We start from the raw sequence: 18257 nt of genomic DNA, 5'->3' as shown, positions 1-18257 counted from the left end.
TACCAATTCCGATTGTTACTTCGAGAAACTGAGTGGAATCCTGATGGCTGACACGTGTCCAACGTCTTCTAGGAACCTTAGATGCCTCATATTTCATCGAAATTGTCTTTGACGCTCGCTTTAGGTTCGGCCCTATGCCCCTATTTGAGCCAAAATCTCTTACTCACACGAGTGTTTTAGTAAATTTCAATTTTAAGAAATATCAAGAATTTAGATGCTTTTTAAGGTACTCAATTGATACCTGATAACTACTGATACCTGGTCAGTAGTCAATACTACAAACTGTTTTCTTCATGGTATCAACATGCACCCACTGTATCTATAGGGCAATGCAACATTCAAAAGTAGTACTTCAAAACAAATATAACAAATAAAAAAATATTAATAACAAAAAATATAGCAGACCTGAGAAAGGATGACAAACTGTTCGCCAGCTCTTTTAGGTGGTTCCCTCAGCGCGATTTCGCACAATTTACGAGGATAACAAAGAAATTTCTTGACATTTTTGTTTCAATAGAGTTTTTATTTTTTGCCTAAAGAAATTATTATACTCTATTTGAGTTGCAAGACAGAAAATAAAATGAAATAAAAATAATCTTATGCAACTCCAAAGCAGGCCGCCGAGCTTATACATACTCTTCATGATAGAAAACCCTCTAAATCAAGTAAGCATGCAACAATAGTACCATGACTTACAGGTTGAAGGGTGACACTGAATTCATATTCTCCGTCATCCCTCAGAACTCTAAATACAGAGTTTCATTGTGTTTCTTCACGGAAACCAAATGATCAAATGTTATCCACTCTCTGTTCCTGAAGTGAACTGCATTGTGTTGATATCATACTGCAGATTACAAACATAAGAGGAAAAACAAAAAATCCTCCGCCATGCTAACAATGAAGAATCTTTTTCATAAGATCATGATATTCTACATTAACCATCAATTTTTTTTTTTTTTTTTTATAGTAAAGCCTTGCCCAACCTAATGAACTTGTTGGAGTTGGAGATTCTTCCCTAGGGACACATGCTGCTGATACTTATATGTTGTCTTCTGAACACCTAAGTAAACCTGATAATATGTCCCTATTTGAAAATGATTTTCAATTACATTTTCTTGTTTAATAGTATTTCTGTACAAGTCTTTTATTAGTTGGTCCTGAAAAACCACAGCATTACCAAACTCCTCATAAGAGTGGCTTAGTAACTCAGAGAACAGTTTGGTTGGAAGTAACACGTCTGACGCTGCAAATGATGCACAACATTGGCAGCATGACTTTTAGTTGACAGTTTCAACTTTCTGTTGTTGATAACACTAGATATGTTTCATTTTCTCAAAAAAAAAAACACTAGATATGTTTCAACAATTTCATTGAAATGAGTCAATAAGACATTACTTTTGGTACAGCTACAGCATGTACTAGAACCAAACAAAAGAAAAAGAAAAAAGTTATTGAAGTTACGGATAGTAAGTGACAACCTGTTCCATCATTTGCTACAGAAACTCCATCAAAGACAAGGACAATATCATCTTTCTTTAAGACTTTGTGGGCATCCGAGAGAAGGTTGATTTTGCTCACTAGTACCCCAGTCATTTCAGGATGCATTCGAAAGAGGTTCCGGACTTCAACATGTTCAGTACTGGCATGACACCAACATATTTACCTCTTTCTTCAACTCCAGCAATAAAATGCTCTATTACAGGAACAGGAATATAACCGGAAATTCCAACAGATGAAGATAAAGAAATGTTAGCTAAAAATGAACAATACCCTGACACAAGATCAGGGTTCAAGGAAGCAAATGCTTGAACTTGGACTAAAAGATGCCTGGTGATGAATTTCTGCCCTTGGTTGAAATAAAAAAAATTAAAAAAAATTAAAAACAAAAGACAAGTGAAATATTGCTTCTACTGTAAGTTACAGAGGTTTGCATTAATTTTCAGATTTAAGACAAAGATCAAGTCACGTGGTCCAAAGTAGTATATATATTGTTTGCTGCAAACAGAATAATCAACATGTATTGCTAAAAGGTAATGATGGTAAAGGAAAACCAGTCCTATAATGCTGTGAAAATCATAACTGGCAATCTGAACCAGAATATGACTCACCCAATATTCTCTGCACCAGAAAGGTTTTGGAAAGCAACACCAGCAACTTTATTTCTCATGATTGCTATGCCACCACTATTCCCAAGATTTATTGCTGCGTTGATCTGTATTGCCATAAGCTGGGTTGCACCATGAACATATTGTGTAGGTTCAACCGTTCAACCCTGGAAACAATGCCTTTACTCCTTTAGTAACAAAGATATTGGACCAAAGCTAATCAGAGTGCCACTTAGAGATCAAAACAAAATCTCCGATGTTGGGTCGCGACAATGACCGATAGGATGTTCTGCTGCTGCTGGATCACCACTGCTGTGATTGACAACGAGGTGTGCTTGGGAACAAGCAGAATGTTGGGCCTCGACCACGAACGATGATGAATCATGGTCAAAACATGTCAGATTTCAAAACCACAGCTGTATTTCTTTGTTTTTGTTGCGCCACTTGATAATAATTCCAGAAAACAATAAATAACTAGACTAGAAGGAAGTCCACTAAAATTACCTTGGCAAAAGCACTATATGCCATTTTATATTTATTAACAATATTTACACTTCTTTTTGCTTTCCAACCAAGGGGTGGAGGGGTGAGTATAGCGTATACATGAAAAAGACAAGACCTAAAACTGTGAAGATTCTCTTTACTACTAACTAGCTAGAAGCTATTCAGAGTGAGTGGAACACCCTAAACCATTAATTGAAAGCTCATGAAAGAGAATCATCAGACGCAAGCCAAGGCCACAAAGAGAGACTTAGTCCTCTATACAAAGGCACACTGATCTTGTCAAACATTTACCTCCACAGGCATAATGATGCGACTGAGCAATATCTAATGTCTTCTGCTATCAATATAGATCCTCATGCTGATCCCTTACAACCTGAGGTCTGCAGAAAGTAATTACATGTTTGATGTCAATATAGAACTAGAGAGGTGTAAAGCAACAATAATCTAGAGCCACTAATCAGTTGCCAGATTAAGCTTTTGTTTGATATCATATGGCCTAAGAAATTTACAAATTGAAAAGTCTGGACTATGACTGAGCCTCTGACAATCTTTCCATATATTTACAAGTGACAGCTTTTCAGTTAGAGATTTCCTAAGTTCCATCTGAATAATTTTTAAATGAAGATCCAAAATCATAAATGCTCCCTCCTAATCTGCAGCCATAAATTAAATATGATAGATAGATACCATTGAAAATTTTGCATATATCAAAACAATCAGTTGTACATTTCATGTATTTGAACTAACAGAGATGTTTTGAGGGAATTGTGTCTTAAAACAATCATTTTGATGTAATTATTATTGTAATTATTATTAATCAAAAGGGCAAGTTTATTGTTCATTGCTTATATTTAATATTTGATTGAACAAGGTCCAAGGAATATGAGTTAAAGAGAAAGTAATCTAAAGAGTTAGATGTGTGAGACCTTTACTCTTTCACACTCTTATCCTAAAAGGTTCCTAGTCATAGGATTATCACTTGGACATTGATAATCTGGAAAGACTAGCACATACTATGTATGCTCAATATGGAGGATGATATGTCTCTTGTCATTTGTGTAGAGACACTAATACAAGTATGTGAGTGCTCTTAACTTAAAGAGTACACTGAACGCGATCATTAGAGTTCTTGTATGGAGTCTTACTTACATGTCAAACTTGAACTCTAAATTGCAAGAATACAAATTAGTCCTTTGACCTGAGACACCATAGTTGTCTTATGAGTGAATTGATTATCTCTTGATGATGCAATAATATTGTGTCCCTTAATGGATATAATAGATGCATTCATTGGTATAATCATTTCGGTCATGGAGACATGTGAGTGTACAATAAGGAATCTCTATCCTTAAGTAAATAAGGTGTATGTTCAAAGATGTGATTCAATGAGTCTTTGGCCAAAGCATTGAATGAGATTTAAAAATGAGTTTTTTAATCACATTCTAAGAATCACATAAGAATGAAAATCACATTAGGGGATTGACATATCAATTCCATACCCCGATGATGTGATTTAGAACATCGTGTTAGAGAAGGACCGTATTGTATTGTAATTCCAATTGAATAGGTTCTTTGTCATTCTACATTAACTAGGGTAGTCATGATATGTTGCAAGACGTCACTCATGACTTGTGAAGTCCCCGAGGATTAATAAACATTTATTATCCTAATAACAAGGGAGAATCAAAAATGGAGTTTTTGATTCGTAAACAAAATAGAATGGTTTCTATAAACTTCACTGCCTTGTTAATTAGAACCTAAGAGATCGCACACCATATAAGTGGATCCTTGAGATTGTATATGAAGAAGATTAAACAAGAGTTGGTTATGAGCAAATAATTAATTAGATTTATTATTTGAACATAATTAGAATTTTCGGGTAAAACCGAACCTATTGGGCCTAAACGATTGTCGGATTTTGGTGTGGACTTGGGCTTCACTAAATGAGATTTAAATGAAAGCCCAAGACACATTTTTAGTGCCCAATAACATGTATGGACCAGCCAAAATATTGGCTTTATGAAAGTCAATATTTTCTTTTAGTAATTGGAGTTATTTCCAATTATATAAAAGTGAAAGCATAGACATAATAATGGTAGCATCTCTACACCATTATTTTCAGATTAGAGAGAGAGAAAGAGTGTTCTCTCTTGGTCCATTTTTCAGAAATTAAAGGAAAGAAGAACACTTGCATAATTTCTTCTTTTCTTTCATCTTTCTTCATCTCTTGATTCACTTGGTGAAGATCCTTAGAGGCCATATATTTTTGTGGCTTTACTTGTTACATCAAGGAGGAGATTACAAGCACACGAAGGAGTACAAGAAGGAGTTCTTAATTCAAGGTGCTTCAAGGTGGAGGAAACACACACAAGGAGAGATCAAGGAGAGGAACTTTGGTGGTTCACTTGGATCGGATTAAAATCACGCTCCAAGGGTGAGTAGAACATAAACTCCCTCTTTGTTCTTCCTTACTATGCATGCTATGTTTATATACATATCACAATAAGCCAAGATCATGGGTTAAAGGAATGGATTTTATGTTTAGTTAGTAGTTTAATGGTTAAACTAATTCCGCACTAATTAAAAAGTTTTGAAATACATCCATTCCTTCAATTGGTATCAGAGCCATTGGCTTAATTTTGGTATGTTATAAACATGGCTAAGTATGTTGGTTGATGTGATTTTCTTAAGCTTAGAGTAATATGTAATTTAGATCATAAAATTTGCTTTATCATAAAAGTTATGAAGCATGTGATGCAAGGTAGATTTTATGATAGCAAGAAAAGTTTCTAGAAATTACATGTTAGAAGTGGTTTAAGTTTTATGAAACTTTGATGCATATAAGAATGTATTAAGGGGTTCTTTATGTTTCTTAATTAAGTTGTTAATCTTAGAAACATGTTGGATTATATATGCTTTAGGGTATGCATGATTTTTGGCTTCAAAGATGAAGTAAACAAGTGTTCAATGGAAGAACACAAAGCTGAAATTTTATTTCCAGCTTTGGAACATGTCTAATCTAGTTATGAACTAGCTAATTTTTCATGGTGTTTGTTTTTCACTTTTGATCCATAAATTCATGAATTCAAATTTACCTAATAGTTAATGATGACATAAAATCATTTCCATGTTTCCCTCACCAAAAAGTTGGTAGAGTTAGTCATCTTTACTATTAGTTTCTCTAAATTACTCACCAAAAGTTGGAATGAGATAAAAGACATGTCTCCCTAAATTATGAGATAAAAGACATGTCTCCCTAAATCACTCACCAAAAGTTGGTGATGCATGATGAGAGACATCATCCCCTAAATTACTCACTAAAAGTTGGTGTTGCATGATGTAAGACATCATCCCCTAAATCACTCATCAAAAGTGATGTGAGACATCATCCCCTAAATTACTCACCAAAAGTTAGTGTTGCATGATGTAAGACATCATCCCCTAAATCACTCAATTAATTTACTTGCATTAAATTAAAGTAATTTAGTGGTTAATTTATTTTGAATAAGTTAATTATGCTTGTTTAATTAACCTTATTAATCTTGGTTAATTAAAGGATGATTATGGACTATGGCCTAATATAATTGAGCATGAGATTGGCCGACTATTCATTTTGAATGAATGTGGTTATGTAATTAAAGTAGTTAATTCATTTGGGTTATGTAATTAATTTAGTTAATTCATTTGGTTGTGTAACTAAGTAGCTTATTTAATTTATTCAAGTTTGATTAAATTTAAGGAAAATTCTACAATGTGTTAACGTATGACATGCATACAATTGCCTTAAAAGTGGTAAAATGAGTCCTCAAAATAGTAATATTAGTCCTCAAAGTGGTAACATGAGTCCTTAAAGTGGTAAATTTTCTTAGTTACCACATTAGTCCTCAAAATAGTAATATTAGTCCTCAAAGTGGTAACATGAGTCCTTAAAGTGATAAATTTTTTTAATTTATCATATGAGTCCTCAAAATAGTAATATTAATCCTCAAAGTGGTAACATGAGTCCTTAAAGTAATAAAAATAGTTGATGTATGAGAAATGTTAACATACCATAGCTTTACCCTAAATTTAAATGGGAGCTTGTATGCTCCTTATCCACTCTTGTAATCGAAGATGGAGGCACATGAGGATGATTCAAAGAAGAAGTTTGAAGTCATCTAGCCTTGAAAGAAGTTCAAGTGCAAAGTGTAATAGCTTAGCTTAGTTATTTAATTTTCGTAATCGTTACGCGTAATTAAAATCAACCACCCAAACATGACCTTGATCCAACATATTGGCTCATGTTGGATCAAACAACAAGTCCATAATCATCCTATGTGACCTATTATAATTGCATGTTCGTTGCACTTGATCAAGTAATTTTATACTTCCCATGATTCCATTTGAAAATGTTTTTGATGAAATCAAATTGTTTTTCCGAAAAACAATTAAGTGGGAGTATTTTATTATAGATCAAGTATAATGAAAATGTGATTGCATTAGGATCAAAGCAAATGCAATGTGATTGTTATTAATGAGATTATTAAAGATGAGACCTTAAAATTCCCTTAAAGTGATATTAAGTTGAAAAACGAAGAAGACATTATGAATGCTTCTTTGTGGCCTTCCAACATTGTAATCTCCTATTAGATGTTCTTACATGTGAATATCATTCCGAACGGGGGTATTTCTTGCTAGGAGCATTAAAAAGAGGTTATTCAACATTTGATGTTGTAAGGTAGGGACAAATCTTGGTCAATATTCTATTATGATGAGATTTAATTTTTGATCTCTATACTTACATGAGATGATGGGTATAGCTTAACTAGAGTAATTTATCAATATCCTATTATGGTGAGACTTAATTACTTTAGAGGCCAAAGTTATGGATATTCACATTTGATGTGATTGGATAAGAGTATCCTCTCATGGAAATTAAGTTGACCTATAGTTCTATTATGATGCGGTTGGCTTAATGAAAATGAGTCTTCCATACTCACTAAGAGTTTTAATTTATACTCTCGAATTCCTTGAGGGATTTGGAATTTGTTAAAATAGTGAGAGGGTGCCATTTGATTCTTAAGACCCGAGTCACTTGGTTTAAAATCAATCTCACTTCTTTTATTTTATGTTATGTAGACTGCAATATGTCAGGACATCCTATCACCAAAATTCTCAATGAAAATCGTCTTGAGGGCCCAAACTTCAATGACTGGCTCCGCAATTTGAAAATTGTATTGACATTCGATAAGTTCGCTTATGTCTTACAAAATGCACCCCCTCACACTCCTTTGGCTCAAGATGCAACCGATGAGCAACGTGTTGCTTATCAAAAGCATAAGGATGATGACACTCAAGCTAAATGTGTTATGCTTGCATCCATGAACTCACAACTTCAGAAGCAACATGAGAATATGGATAGCGCCAGTTCTATATTACTCCATCTCACTGAATTGTTTGGTGAGAGAAATAGAAATGTGCGATTCACAGCTGTCAATGAGCTTGTTAAGACAAAGCATGTGAGGGGTGCTCCTGTGCATCAACATGGTCTAAAAATGATAGGCCTTATTGAGCAAATTCAAGACCTTGGATTTGCACTTGATGCGGAGCTAGCTCAAGATCTTCTTCTATCCTCCCTAGATGATTCATTTTCTCAGTTCATAATGAACTATAATATGCAACAAATGGATCACACTCTTTCTGATCTTCTCAATATGCTGGTATCAGCTGAGAAGCAAATCAAGAAAGAGAGTGGGAGTGTGGCCATTGTCGCTTCTTCTTCCAAGTCCAAAGGCAAGGGAAAAGGGAAGAAGAAACAAGTGGCAAAGCCTAAAGGAGCAGTCCAAAAGAAGAAGAAGAAGGAACAAAAGGAACCAAAAAGTGTTTGTTTCTTTTACAACAAGGATGGGCATTGGAAGAGGAATTGCAAAGCTTATCTTGCATCCTTGAAGAACCAGTCTTCAACAGCAGGTATGATCAATGTGATTGAATCAATACTTACAGTTAGTAATACTTCCACTTGGATAATTGATTCAGGTGCATCTCACCATGGTTGCACTTCGTTGCAGGACCTAGTGGGAGCTAGGAAGCTAAAAGCTGGAGAAATCACCCTACGTGTAGGAAATGGCACAAGAGTTGACGCCAAAGCCGTGGGGACTTATGTTTTGAAGTTACCATCAGGAGATACATTGGAGTTAAATAATTGTCTTTATCTTCCTATATGTATAAAGAACCTTATCTCCATCTCCATGCTTTTGAAGGATGGTTATAGAGTAGTTTTTGAGAAACTAAGTGGTTCTGTATCTATTAATGAACGCATGATATGTCATGCTAATATTATTGATGGTCTCTTTCATCTAGCTTTAGATGGTAGTATTAATTGTATGAAGGAAAATGCTTTGGGATCTAAGAGAACTCGAGAAACGGTTAACCCCATTAAGATGTGGCACCTTAAACTTGGTCATATTAGCCAAGATAGAATTCACAAATTATCCAAAAATGGATACTTAGAGTCATTAGGATCTGATCCTATGCCTACTTGTGAGTCTTGTCTAAAAGGAAAAATGACCAAGTCACATTATGGTGGACAAAGAACAAGAGTTAAAGAACTCCTAGGCCTAATACATACCGATGTATGTGGTCCCATGTCCACTATTAGTAGAGGTGGATTCTCATACTTCATAACCTTTACAGATGATTATTCTCGGTTTGGTTATTTATACCTTATGAAGTACAAATCTGAAGCCTTTGAAAAGTTCAAAGAATTTAAGAATGAAGTTGAGAAACAGACCGACAGAAGTATTAAGGCTCTAAGATCTGATCGAGGAGGCGAATACTTAAGCAATGAGTTTATTGATTATCTCAAACAAGAAGGCATTGTTTCTTCACTAGCTCCTCCTGGAACACCACAACTCAATGGTGTCTCTGAAAGGAGAAATCGAACTTTGTTGGACATGGTTCGTTCCATGATGAGCTATACTGATTTACCTATATCCTTTTGGGGATATGCACTTCAAACAACAATTTATTTGTTGAATAGAGTGCCTTCCAAGTCCGTCCCTCTTACACCATATGAGATGTGGCATGGGAAGAAACCAAGTCTCAATCATATTAAGATTTGGGGTTGTCCAGCTTATGTCAAAAGACTAGAAGCAGGCAAGCTTGAAGCTAGATCAAGCAAGTGTTTATTTGTGGGATATCCTAAAGATAGTTTAGGATATTATTTCTATCAACCTGAAGAACAAAAGGTGTTTGTTAGCAGGAATGCCACTTTCCTTGAAAGGGACTATGTCCTTGATGGAAATGTTGAGCAAATGGTAGAACTCAAGGAAGTGTCCAACAAGCCACAAACTAACACTTCATTTCCCGTTGAACAACTTCCTGAACCAACTATAACACAAACTCCAAGAATATCTAGTAGGATCCGGATACCTCCCAAGAGGTATGGTTTGTGTCATGAAAGCCTTGGGGAGTTAAATCTCCTTGGTGACAATGAAAACCTGCATGATCCTTCTAGTTATAATGAAGCAATGTCAAACGTTGACTCAAAGAAATGGCAAGAAGCCATGGAATCCGAGATTGACTCTATGTATACCAATCAAGTCTGGACTCTCGTTGCCCCTCCACCTGGTATTAGACCAATTGGAAACAAATGGGTCTTCAAGAAAAAGATAGGCTCAGATGGTAAAATAGAAACCTACAAAGCTAGGTTGGTGGCAAAAGGCTATAAGCAAAGAGAGGGCATTGACTATGAAGATACGTTCTCTCCTGTTGCCATGGTTAAATCCATTCGGATATTATTTGCTATAGTTGCTCACTATGATTATGAGATATGGCAAATGGACGTAAAGACTGCCTTTCTGAATGGCAACCTTGAGGAAGAGCTTTATATGGATCAACCTGAAGGCTTTGCGTCTAAAGATGACATTCATAAAGTGTGTAAGCTTCATAGGTCCATCTATGGACTCAAGCAAGCTTCAAGGAGTTGGAACATCCGTTTTGATGATGCAGTCAAATCTTTTGGTTTCACACAAAACATGGATGAACCTTGTGTTTACAAGAAGGTCAGTGGGAGTACTGTTGTGTTCCTTGTACTTTATGTAGATGACATCCTACTCTTTGGGAACGATGTAGGAATGTTATCTTCAATTAAAGTTTGGTTGTCCAAGACCTTCCTTATGAAGGATCTTGGAGAAGTTGCCTATGTACTAGGAATAAAGATCTATAGAGACAGATCAAAAAGATTAATTGGATTATCTCAATCCTTGTACATAGACAAAGTGCTGAATAGATTTCACATGGAACAATCTAGGAAGGGTTTTCTGCCTGTCAGACATGGCATTCACCTTTCTAAGAAAATGTGCCCACAAACGATTGAGGAAGTGCAGAAGATGAGCAAGATCCCATATGCATCTGCAATAGGGAGCCTCATGTATGCGATGCTATGCACAAGACCTGATATCAGTTATGACGTAAGCATAACTAGTCGATATCAGTCCAATCCAGGTTTAGAACATTGGAATGCTGTTAAGAATATCCTTAAGTACTTGAGAAGGACTAAAGATTTATTCCTCGTTTATGGAGGTGGTGATTTGCAATCAGAGTTGCAAGTGGAAGCATACACAGACTCAGATTTTCAATCTGATGTGAATGACAGAAAATCCACATCAGGGTTTGTCTTCACCTTGAATGGAGGTGCAGTAAATTGGAGAAGCTGCAAACAAAGTGTTACTGCAGATTCCACTACTGAGGCAGAATACATTGCACCTGCAGAGGCTGCAAAGGAAGCAGTTTGGATGAAAAAGTTCATCACTGAACTTAATGTTGTTCCTACCATTGAGTCACCGATTCCACTTTTCTGTGACAACAATGGGGCAATTGCTCAAGCCAAGGAACCAAGGTCTCATCAAAAATCCAAACACATCGAAAGACGTTTCCATATCATAAGGGAGATTGTTAATCGTGGAGACGTTAACATTCTCAAAGTAGCATCTGTTGATAACATATCAGATCCATTCACTAAGCCTTTATCACAAGCAAAGCTAGAACAACATCTTGAGAAGATGAGTGTACGTTTCATGGCTGATTGGGTTTAGTACAAGTGGGAGATTGAAGGAATTGTGTCCTAAAACAATCATTTTGATGTAATTATTATTGTAATTATTATTAATCAAAAGGGCAAGTTTATTGTTCATTGCTTATATTTAATATTTGATTGAACAATGTCCAAGGAATATGAGTTAAAGAGAAAGTAATCTAAAGAGTTAGATGTGTGAGACCTTTACTCTTTCACACTCTTATCCTAAAAGGTTCCTAGTCATAGGATTATCACTTGGACATTGATAATCCGGAAAGACTAGCACATACTATGTATGCTCAATATGGAGGATGATATGTCTCTTGTCATTTGTGTAGAGACACTAATACAAGTATGTGGGTGCTCTTAACTTAAAGAGTACACTGAACGCGATCATTAGAGTTCTTGTATGGAGTCTTACTTACATGTCAAACTTGAACTCTAAATTGCAATAATACAAATTAGTCCTTTGACCTGAGACACCATAGTTGTCTTATGAGTGAATGGATTATCTCTTGATGATGCAATAATATTGTGTCCCTTAATGGATATAATAGATGCATTCATTGGTATAATCATTTCGGTCATGGAGACATGTGAGTGTACAACAAGGAATCTCTATCCTTAAGTAAATAAGGTGTATGTTCAAAGATGTGATTCAATGAGTCTTTGGCCAAAGCATTGAATGAGATTTAAAAATGAGTTTTTTAATCACATTCTAAGAATCACATAAGAATGAAAATCACATTAGGGGATTGACATATCAATTCCATACCCCGATGATGTGATTTAGAACATCGTGTTAGAGAAGGACCGTATTGTATTGTAATTCCAATTGAATAGGTTCTTTGTCATTCTACATTAACTAGGGTAGTCATGATATGTTGCAAGACGTCACTCATGACTTGTGAAGTCCCCGAGGATTAATAAACATTTATTATCCTAATAACAAGGGAGAATCAAAAATGGAGTTTTTGATTCGTAAACAAAATAGAATGGTTTCTATAAACTTCACTGCCTTGTTAATTAGAACCTAAGAGATCGCACACCATATAAGTGGATCCTTGAGATTGTATATGAAGAAGATTAGACAAGAGTTGGTTATGAGCAAATAATTAATTAGATTTATTATTTGAACATAATTAGAATTTTCGGGTAAAACCGAACCTATTGGGCCTAAACGATTGTCGGATTTTGGTGTGGACTTGGGCTTCACTAAATGAGATTTAAATGAAAGCCCAAGACACATTTTTAGTGCCCAATAACATGTATGGACCAGCCAAAATATTGGCTTTATGAAAGTCAATATTTTCTTTTAGTAATTGGAGTTATTTCCAATTATATAAAAGTGAAAGCATAGACATAATAATGGTAGCATCTCTACACCATTATTTTCAGATTAGAGAGAGAGAAAGAGTGTTCTCTCTTGGTCCATTTTTCAGAAATTAAAGGAAAGAAGAACACTTGCATAATTTCTTCTTTTCTTTCATCTTTCTTCATCTCTTGATTCACTTGGTGAAGATCCTTAGAGGCCATATATTTTTGTGGCTTTACTTGTTACATCAAGGAGGAGATTACAAGCACAAGAAGGAGTACAAGAAGGAGTTCTTAATTCAAGGTGCTTCAAGGTGGAGGAAACACACACAAGGAGAGATCAAGGAGAGGAACTTTGGTGGTTCACTTGGATCGGATTAAAATCACGCTTCAAGGGTGAGTAGAACATAAACTCCCTCTTTGTTCTTCCTTACTATGCATGCTATGTTTATATACATATCACAATAAGCCAAGATCATGGGTTAAAGGAATGGATTTTATGTTTAGTTAGTAGTTTAATGGTTAAACTAATTCCGCACTAATTAAAAAGTTTTGAAATCCATCCATTCATTCATGTTTATATTCTACAAATACTGCAGAAGTTGCGGAAAACTGAAAGAAATGATACAACAATGGGAAATCAAAACTAAGGCCTTACCCATATCAAAGTCCTTGAAGACAGAATCTCAACATAAATGAATGTTGAGGGAGAAAGTAAAATTTTTGGCAGTCTGACCTCATAAAAATTCTCCCTAGCTTTCCAGATGTTCCTGAAGTTGGTTTGATATGCACCCACGCTCAACAAACTGTAACATAAGGTTGTCTGCCTCTTTGGAGTTTCCTTCTAGCATCAATCTCTTGGTCACCTTCTGACACAACTTTAAATCTGGAATCAGAATCCGATTGAACATTCGACAAGCCACTTTGTATGCTAAGTATTGCTAACAGAGGAACCCCTTTTCTCAAATAACCATCCATAATAACATGGCATGTTTTAGCATCAACTCTTGAAGCTGTTCTCAACACCTTACCCAATAGTTTATCAGCATCCTCAAAGTTCCCAAAACTACAAAGCTTCTCAATCACTTGATTATATGTTGTTTTGCAACGTTGCCTCAAGAACATCTTCTCCAATAATTTCAACAAATCATCCACCCTATTCATCTTACAATACCAGTGGATGATCGTCCTGTATGTGACGGGAGTCGGGTCAATACCCTTACCCAGCATCTTCATCATAAGTTCTGTTGCCTTTTGTATTCTACCCTTCTTTCCCAATGCATTGATCACTGCTGTATAAGTTACTGCATCTGCTTGTTTGTTGCTGAGATACATGTCATCAAGCAATGACAGAGCAACTTCCAAGTCATCTTTTTGACAATAACCATGAATAACAGTAGTAAAATTGACAACATTAACAGCACAACCTTTGTTTAAACACTCCTCCATGAAATGTTTAGCCTCATCCATCTTCCCCTCTTGGCAAAGAGACTGAATTAAGAGATTAATTTCAACTGGGGTAGGAAAAAGTCCCTTTTTAATCATCTGTTTGAAAATATCACAAGCCTCAACCAATTTTCCTTCCCTCCGGAACCCATGCATCAGAACACTGTAAGTGATGGCATTTGGTGTCCACCATTCTTCCCCACTCATGTTCATCATCTCCCTTGCCTCCAATGAGTTCCCACCACGACAAAGCCCATTTATTATGGCCGTATATGATACAGTATTTGGTTTGCACCCATGCTTATACATGTGCTGAAACATCTTTTTAGCTTGATCCACCTTCCCAAGTCGACAATACCCATTCAGAACAGCAGTGTATGTAACAACATCTGGTGTGCAACCTTTTGAGAACATTTCACTAACAATTTCTTTTGCCATGTCAATCCTACCATCCTTACAAAATGAATGTACAATTGCACTATACCCAATCTTATCAAACCGAAATCCCCTCTCTTCGGCTTCCCTTAAAAATTCAAGTGCCTCATCACCATAGCCGTGCTTACAAAGCACATGGACAAGATTACTATAAGTGACCTGGTCTGGTAACAACCCACCATCCTTGATCATCTTCTCCATCAAGTCCCTCACTTCTTTGACCCTCTTCTCCTTACAAAGGAAATTCATCACAGTATAATAACTATTTATCAGGAGCACACCCCTTCATCGGCATTTCATCAATCACCTGGATTGCATCTTCTACACGATGCAAATCACAATACCCCTTTATCAAACAGTTATAAGTGACAACATTTGGTGCAATCCCAACAAGCTTCATCCTTTCCAAGGTCCTCAACGCCTTCTCTAACTTATTACCTTTCACCAAAACATAAATTGCAGTATTACACATTGACAAATCAAGCTCAAGCCCCGCTTTCTGCATCAAAGTCAACACACGCAACGCATGTCTTAACTTGCCCGCTCGACTATATGACACCATCACAAGACCAAAAGCTTCAGAACGAAGCTCAATCCGCCTACGGGCCATTAACCTAAGAATCCTCCTAGCACCTTGGCACAACTTGGTCTTACTAAGCACCTCAAGCATTGCATAGTACACAATCGGGTCATGCTTATACCTCCACTGCCTATCAGCCCAGTAGAAAATCTCCAAAGCAACTCTTTCATCAGCCTGAGACTTCAAAACAGCACAAACCTGCTTTGACTTCAAGCTTCGTAACAAGTGCCTTAATTCACCTTCAAACTTTGGGGTCCAAGCTGTTCTAAGCTCAATTAACCTACAAACCTCTCTCACCAAAGGGTCTTCATCTTCATCTCCATCTCCATCTCCATAATATTTACCTCTTTCTTCAACTCCAGCAATAACACACAGCAATTCTCTCTCAAATATCGATTCCCTAAAACAATTTTCATATATTTTTATATTTCCATGCATTAAACATAAAAACCCGAAACTTGTAATAAAAATATAACGATTCATCTATCTATCTATATGTACTATATTATAAAGAGAATCTTTCAGGCATCACCAATATATGGATTGCCCATCAATTATACTCTTCGGCCTAGAAAATAAAAATCTATAATGAACCCACTTACCCAAATGTCCATTTTTACTCAAATATGAGCTACATTAACCCCACTTACCCAAACATCTTATAAGATTACCCACTTACTCAATACATTACATATTTTCTGTCCTAATACCAATTAATTATTTTTTAGGATTAAATACTGTTTACTCCCTATACTTATAGAGTTTCATCGTTTCAGTCCCTGACCTTCGAATTTCACCTAAAAAGTCCATGAACTCTCAATTTCCTCCCAATTGGTCCCTACCGTCAAAATTTTATGTTAAAGTTGTCAAAAATGTCTATTATGCCCTCACTTACTTTCTTTTTTTTTTAATTTATTTTTTCTCTATTTTATTTCTTTTTTTCATTTCACCTCTTGAAGGTCTGTGGATTGGAACCATCTTGATGAGGAGATGAACAAAAGGAGGCGAAAGAGCCGGAAGAAAAAGAGGTAAAAATAAAAAAATAAAAAATAAATAAAAAAATAGAGGAAGAGAAATATATATTTTTTTTAAAGTAAATGAGGGTATAATAGACTTTTTAGGGGAACATAACGGAGTTTTTTACGGATGTTTGACGGTAGGGACCAATTGGGAGGAAATTGGGAGTTCAGGGACTTTTTAGGTGAAATTCAAAGGTCAGGGACTGAAACGATGAAACCCTATAAGTATAGGGAGTAAGCAGTATTTAACTCTATTTTTTATTAGTTTGAGACAATTTTGCTCTCCCTCTCTTTGTCACTTAGATAGAGAAGTCATCGGAGACTTCATCGGACTCCGGTCAACGGTCGTGGGATTCCGGTCAATAGTCGCCCGATTTAGGTTGTAGGATTGTAGTCAACAGTTCCCGGATTTTGGTCACCTAATTCGGTTCAACAGTCACCCGATTCCCGTCATCAGTCTCCAGAAACCTCACCGAATTCCCCAAAGAGGTCGTCGGAGATCTCAGAGGTCACTGGAGAATATTATTGTCCCCCAATAAAATCAAATAAAAAGTTTACTGTCTCCCAATAAAATGTTTATTGTCCTCCAATGAAAAATTTATTATCCCCCAATAAAATGTTTATTGTCTCTCAATAAAAAGTTTATTACCCATCATAAAATGTTTATTGCCCTAACAAAACAATTACATCAGTTAATCATTAGTACGGTCAGTCACGAATCTACGATTCTAGCAAAAAAATGCTATTCTAGTACATAACTGGAATTAAAACATCATTTCTGCATTGCACATATATATCTTCTTTGTGAAACAAGAGTGGCAACCTCGGATTCTAGCAAAGTTGGGCAAGAACAAATTCAATTTTATAATCAAACCAAAAGCATTAAAATTGTTTAGCTCAATTAACTAAACCAAACAGATTCTAAAACCCAGAAAGTCAACACTCAACTACCTATTTCTTTTTCTTGTGTGTTGGCCACTCAGCCCACTTCTGTTCATGCTGAACCTTTACTAAAATATAAACAAACAAGCATTAAAAACACACTGAAGGTTTGTCTGGGTAATTGACGAATCCACCGCTAGCCCATTGCATCACCATAATTGACTAGTATCCAGAGACATCGATCGAAGCTAGGTGATCTTCATGCCTCAATCAGATTCAGACGGAGACAGTTTTTTTCAATTTTCTTTCTCTCAAAAGAAAGCTGATTACACGCATTTCTATGCATGTAATTGTATCTAAAACACTAGAAATAAGCTAATCCCTAAGTTAATTAATATGTAATTAATTCATTTTTATTTATTTTGTAGAAAATAAGCGGAGTTGCGGAAACTAGACAAAAATGTGCAAAACTGGAGCAAAATAGAGTTTCCGACAAAAGGACGAAATAGTCAATGCGGGTCAATCATGGTCAACGCCATCAAGGGAGCGAAATCTAATTGCCTCCGATAGTATTTGAGGAAATACATTGAGAAGGGAGAAGAAAGAAGAAAAGAAGAAATAGAAAAGAAAAGAAATATATATATATATATATATATATATATATATATATAATAAGAAAATGAAAGAAGAAGTCAAGGACCTGCACGTGTTCACCTTCTAACTAATTAAGCAAAGAGTTTGCTTAATTATACTTGCTGACCTCTTCTTTCTTTCTAGCACGTGGCTGCTCCTCTCTTAGTTTGACACATCAGCCCTCATCCTAGACCATTTTCCTCTCTCACGAAATCTGGAGACCACCACCCTTATATTTGATTCTTTCCCTTCTCTCAACAGAAGAGAACCCTACAGAAGAACAC

General features: G+C 35.9%; 1 pseudogene; it reads right to left on the bottom strand.

Moving 5' to 3' along the window:
- Nucleotides 1-2532: 2532 nt before the first annotated feature.
- Nucleotides 2533-16053, bottom strand: LOC133723171 (pentatricopeptide repeat-containing protein At1g09900-like; annotated as a pseudogene).
- Between the last annotated feature and the right edge of the window lie 2204 nt (nucleotides 16054-18257).

This window comes from Rosa rugosa, chromosome 7, assembly GCF_958449725.1.
Source record: "Rosa rugosa chromosome 7, drRosRugo1.1, whole genome shotgun sequence".
Lineage (NCBI taxonomy): Eukaryota > Viridiplantae > Streptophyta > Magnoliopsida > Rosales > Rosaceae > Rosa > Rosa rugosa.
This window is presented reverse-complemented; position numbering and strand designations above follow the sequence as displayed.